We start from the raw sequence: 6,534 nt of genomic DNA on the forward strand, positions 1-6,534 counted from the left end.
AACTTTGCTTCATTAATCAAAGAAGACCTCAAGGATCTTGACCATATCAACAAGGCATGAAAAATGAACACTACTCTTATTACAATCCAAATTAGAATGCACCTTTGCAACCTTGGTATTGTTCCAATCATCCATCCTGGTCCACACCTCCTTCTTGGCCTTATGATCCTCCATATCCTCCTCAACCTGTCAACAATCATTTTCAGCCATATCCACCCCAATATTCTCAATGGGGAAACACATCACGAGGGTGGAGGCCTCAAGTCCCATCCTCCTGCTTTACTTCCTCCACCCCAACCTCAACCAAAACTCACTCATCCTAATCCACCTAAGTAACCTAAAATGCCTTCTCAAACCAATCTGAACCGGAACAACAAGAAATCACAACATGTATATAGTGGAGAGACATCCTATCCTGCTTATGTTGTGGAAATCTAGGAGATCAAGCTTCAGTCTGGGAGATTTCTTCCAGATAACCACCCATCTTGTACACCTAAAAAGCTTGAAGAAGAGAAGGAAGAGAGTGTTCCTAAATTCAATCCACCTCCTTTTCCTTAGAGGTTGATCTGCCCTAGCCAGCACACCCTAGAAGAGGTTGAACTTCCAAGAGAATTGAATAATTTATGTGTTAAGATACCCCTTCTCTAGGAAATTAAAGATGTTCCCATCTATAATAAGCTTATCAAGGATAAATGTTTCAAAAACCCTGGGATAAGAAAAAGAGACACCCCCACCATAAATGTTGTTGGGAAACTATCCGATTTGATGTTTGGGAGGGTGATCTTCCGAAAATATCTAGACCCTCGAAACCCAATAGTAGATGTGCACATTGATAGAATTATAGTCCCTAATACCATGATTTATCTTAGGGCTGCAATTAATGTGATGACTAAGGAAACCATGCTAAAGCTAAATCTCCAAGGGGCTTTAAGGAAGACCACCACAATGTTGCAACTTGTAGAAAGTTCCATAGTAGCTCTCGAGGGAGTTGTGTAAGAATTTATGGTCTTCATTGGCTCTTAGTAGTATCTTATTGATTTCCTGGTTCTCCAACCCAAAACCAAGTTTAATGGCTACCTTCTCATCTTAGGAAGACTATGGTTGGCCACTGTTGATTCTTACGTTAGTTGTAGGGCTCTGAACATGGTCATTAAGGATGGACATTTATTGAAACAAATGGTATTGTATCCTCCTTCTCAACCTTCTATTGAGCATGACTTGCCCTAGTGGTTAAAAAAGGTGGAAGAGGATGAAATGTATCACACTACCCCCTACCCAATATGCACTATAGATACTATTACAGGAGGGGGGAAACCTAATGAAGATGACCTCATTGACCATATCGTTTAGAACCATCCCCATACCAATTGATGAGTTGATGAAAGTATTTGGGAGTAATCCTTGGACTGACTTATGCCCTATTGACTAAAGTCTAGAACATGTCAATATTGTAGAGTTTGGCTCATCCAGAACCTTAAATATCAACCCTTCTTTCTTAGCCAAACATGAAGAATAGTTGTGCAAAGTGCTGAGGAAACACTTGGATGCTTTTGCTTGGGATTATAAGGAAATGAAAGGTGTACATACCTCATTTATTACTCATCATATTTACATCAAGGAGGGATGCAAGCCTATGTGTAAACCCTAGAAAAGGATGAACCCAACTCTTAAGGACATTGAGAAAGAAGAATTGCAAAAGCTACTGGATGCAAGGTTCGTATACCCCATTTCAGATAGTGAGTAGATGTCACTTCTTGTTTTAGTTCCCAAGAACAATGGGAAGTGGATAATATGTGTTAATTACCGAGAAATTAACAAGGCTACAAAGAAGGACCATTTTCCTTTACCCTTTATTGACCAACTCCTAGATGGAATTGCAGGGAAGAAATTCTTATCCTTCCTGGATGGATTTAGTGGATACAACCAAATCCATATCAGACCTGAAGACCAAGATAAGACCACATTGACATGTTCTTGGGGTACCTTTTGGTTAAAGAGTTCTTCTAATTGGTTGAGTGCAATGCCCCTGCTACTTTCCATAGGGAAGTTTTAAGTATTTTTGCTGAACTTGTTCATGACTCGGTTGAAATTCATCCTTATGGATATGACTTCCATGAATCTCTCTCTGAGCCCTGAGAATTGTGATTTCTTGATGAATGAGGGGAATTTCCTTGGCCATTCCATATCCAAGGAAGTGATAGAGATAGGCCCAAAAAAAATTCCATCATTGAAGGGGTCCCTACCCCTCAAAAGAAAATAGATGTCAAGAGTTTATTGGGACTAGGTAGGTATTATAGAAGATTCATCAAAGAATTTAGTAAAGTGGCTTCAACTTTTTTTGGATTATTGGCCAAGGATTTAGATTTATGTTGGATAAGCAATTGTCAAGGGGCCCTTGAAGTGTTGAAAGAAAAACTGACCACTGCACCCATCCTAAGGGGTATCAACTAGGCATTTCCATTCCATATCCTTACTGATGCATTAGATAAAGTTGTGGGGGGAGCCTTAGGACAAGTAGAGGATAAGTTGCCTTATGATATCTATTTAATTAGTAAGAATTTGTCTAAATCTGAGTTGAATTACACTGTCACTGAAAAAGAACTCTTATCTATAGTATATTATTTAAACAAATTCAGGCACTATATCACTAGGTATAAAACTTTTGTTCATACTGATCATGTAGCCATTAAATATTTGATGAATAATCCTAATGTTAGTGCTAGGATAATTGGATGGTTATTATTGTTTTTTGTGTAAGTCAGAAGTTATATTATAGCACAAAATATAGTACAAAAAATCTGCCTAGGCAGATCGAGAGCAATGACAGACTGAAAGACATATCCAAACCAATTGCTCAGAAGATTCAAAAGAGAACTAAGGGCACACCACGCAGGGAGGCCAAAACTGAGAGCATCTGCTCAATGAACCGACACAGAAAACACTTGACAGTACATAGACGCAAAGCTAGAAAACAAAAGGCCGAAGCCTGAACTAGAAACAGAGAGAACAGACCGAGGGAGGAAGCTAAATGAACTTTCCCATGTGACTGATAGTGTCCAGGCCCACCTCCAGAACATGCTTATCCACTTTGGCCTACAGGGCTTCAATCGGATCGTTCTCCTGCACCTCCATAGTAGTGTGCTGCTGCTTTGAGCGGTCTGGACACGTGGTATTCCTTAGAATTCTAATAAGCAGTGTGAGTTTCTTGTTAACTATTTCAACTGCTTCATGCACAGTTGTAATGCGACGGTCCAACGAGCTGTTGTAGTCTATGATTTTCGCCATCTGGGCCTCAGTCAAATTAATTTCATTCACCACATGCTCTTTATCTTTGTCGTTAGATTCCAGGGCTCTGGCTAAGAGGGTTTTGATGCGCCAATTTTCTGCTTTAGTTCTGACATATTGCGTGGCTCTCTTCGAGGGAGTACCAGGGTCCTGAATCTAGTCTACCTCGCCCGCCATGTCTTCCTCAGTTCGCCGAGCCTCCTCCTCTTTCACTTTGGCTTCCAGCTCGGCTACCTTTCGCTTATTCCTGCTGGCCGTTCTCGTCTCATACATAGTCTGTGCCTCGCGTAGCTCACGGTTAGCAGCCGCACACCTACAGCTCCCCGCATCCATGACTTGCGCTCTGTGCTTATCCCGGCTGATACGAATGCCAATGAGCGAAACTTTCTCAGCGTCTTTAGAGATAACAGTAGGTAAACCAGGGTCCCGGCAGTCTGATATATAGTGTATCCCCATGTTATTTCATATGAAGCTTGTCCCTATCCATCGCATAGTGGGAGTACTGTAGTAATAAATTGGGGTGATGGCCGCACAAACCGAGCCATTCCAAGCCGATATTACATTAATGTTGCAGATCTTCATCCAGCCAAAAATGCACCAAGTGTCCCGTTCATTTGTGCTGCTCCTACGGTGAATTCGGTGGTGTGACTTTTCATAATTGCCAGCTAGGCTGGCCGGCTTGTGCCAAGACCCAGGCCGAATCGCCCCTCCCAATATTATCATAAAAGCTGCTGATATTTTTCTATACGGAAACGTACCAAGCGTCCCGTCTCCAGTTCTTTTGATGCTGTTAAACCTGCGGTGTGATTTGCTATGATTGCTGTTCTGGCTGTCCTGCTGCCGCCAAGAATGCCACCGCCACTTTTGTTCTATCATCCAGCCCCCGTGGAGATTACTTCTGCCGTTACCGGTTTCTCCACTCATCCGGTACCTTGACCAGAAACCGTTATCGGCTAAGCTCGATCGGCTTCGGTTAAGTCCTTCTCTGCCAGCTGTGCACATGTTGTTTTAAGAATAGGGCAGTCCACCTCCTGCCAACACCTGTCCCAAACTCTGTCCTGGTTGTCCACGCCGAAGTTTGCCAGATGGTCTGCCAACCCATTCGCTTTCCTTCTGATTGTTTGGAACACTAAGCCTCCCATTCCTTCCAATAGCTCCGTGATACTCTCAGTGACCTTAGCCAGCCTCCAGTGGTTAATGGCTTTGCTAGCCTTGGTTCCTGCCTGAATGCGTTTGGCTGTAGAGATAACTAGTGAAGAATCTCCTTCCATAATTACATTGCCTCTTCGAATTGTCTTAAGAATTCTCAGACCCTGTTCGAGTGCAGCAAATTCCATTTCGTTATTTGTGCTCTCTCCTAGCGCCCTACAATATATATGTAAAATTACTTCATTATGATTGTGAATTACGCCTCCTATGCCTGCTTTACCTGGGTTCCCCCTTGAAGCTCCATCAAAATTCAGTTTTAGACCTCCGATCGGCGGACGTTGCCATCTTATGATTTGCGAGGAAGGTGGTGGCCTGTTCACCGACGTCGATGGATTGCTGGAGACCTCCAGATGAAAGCTCTTCAGGATGCGTAAGTCCTGAGCTGACGGTTTCTCATCCTGTTCTGCTTTACATTTTGTCTGAATAAGCTGTTGGATATTAGCTAGAATTGTTTCTTTAGCAAATTCTATATTTCTGTGTTCATCTTGAAATGTTCTGCGATTACGCTCCTTCCATATAGTCCATAACATAAACCCTGGGACGCATTTCCATATGCTATTAACTCTCCGAGACTGTGAGAAGTTTTTTCTCCAATTGAGAATTGTTCCGTGAATGGATTCCCTGTCACGGTCAGATTCGCCGAGAATACTTTCCATCCAGTTCCACAGCTGGTTTGCCCACTCACAAGAGTTAAAAAGGTGATTCATAGTTTCCGCATCATTAGTGCACATTGGGCACCTTGAGGGTCCCCTGAAACCTTTTTTATACAGATTTTCCCAGGTTAGAGTTTTCCTTCGCATCAGCAGCCACAGAAAGGTTCTGATTTTCGGCCAGAAGAGGTTGTCCCATACCTTGTTGCACCAGGGCACGACTTCAGGCTGCTCTTCCTTTTCTATTATGCTCCTGGCTTCTTTCAGGGAGAAATTTCCATTGCCATACAGACCCCATCTCAGCTTGTCATTCTCTTCTGCTTTTCAAATCTTCCTTTTGAGAATTTTGTGATTCAAAAACTGAATGTTCTCCCTTGTGTTCTCGTCAATGTCTGTGTTGAAGATCATCCACTCCCTCCAAATCTTATCTCTGCTGTTAGGGTTCCAGTACTGGTTAACTCTGTGTTTACCTTCATTTTGATTTATCTGCTTTAGGAATGCAAGCTCTGGGGATTCCAATTTAGGGAGTTGCTGCCAGGCATCCTCCCAGAAAAGAGCCTGGCTTCCATTCCTTATCTCCCAGAAACTGTGTTCCTGAACTATATTTCTGTTGTTTTTGGCATGGTTCCATATTGGCGAGCCAGCAGGGACATCCTGAATTCTTATGAGGTCCTGATCATTATATTCCGGCAGGCACTTATCCTTCCAATGTTTGGCCCAAGGTAAGCTTGTATCAGTTATCCATTTCCACCAGATTTTGGCCCCACAAATTCTGTTGACCACTAGGGGATCGGCTAGATTTAAACCACCTCTGTCCTTTGGTTTGCATAGTTTCTGCCACGCTACCAGAGACCATTTTTTCTTGTCTCCTTTTCCATTCCAAAAAAAGGATCGCTGTATTGTTCTCATCTGATCCATGATCCCTTTAGGAGCCGGGAGAATTGATAAGAGATATTGAGGAATGGCCTGCAGGACAACTTTAGTTAAAGTAAGCCTTCCTGCGAAATTTAGAGCTCTGTTAGTCCAGTGCTTGCATTTCCTTTCCATACTGGAAAGAACTTTTTCCCAATGAGCCTTCTGCCATGGTTTGAGAGTCAGAGGGGCTCCAATATATTTCAAAGGAAGGGATCCAATTCTAAATCCTAGAAGCCGAGACAGGTGAATCTGGATTTCCTTATGAGTGTTGAAAAAGAAGATTGTGGACTTGGAAAAATTAATCTCCATACCCGAGGCTTTGCTGAACAAGTTGAGGATGTCCCTGTAGGCTTGCACTTCTTTCACTGTGGGAACACCATGTAACATGGTGTCATCCAAAAACTGTTGATGTGTTGTGGCTGGAATTGATCTGATAGGTTGAAGACCTTTAATATGGCCCTCTGCTTTTTTCTTG

Source organism: Pinus tabuliformis, chromosome 5_2 (assembly GCF_031772625.1).
Source record: "Pinus tabuliformis cultivar Carrire ecotype Pingquan chromosome 5_2, CPIR1, whole genome shotgun sequence".
Lineage (NCBI taxonomy): Eukaryota > Viridiplantae > Streptophyta > Pinopsida > Pinales > Pinaceae > Pinus > Pinus tabuliformis.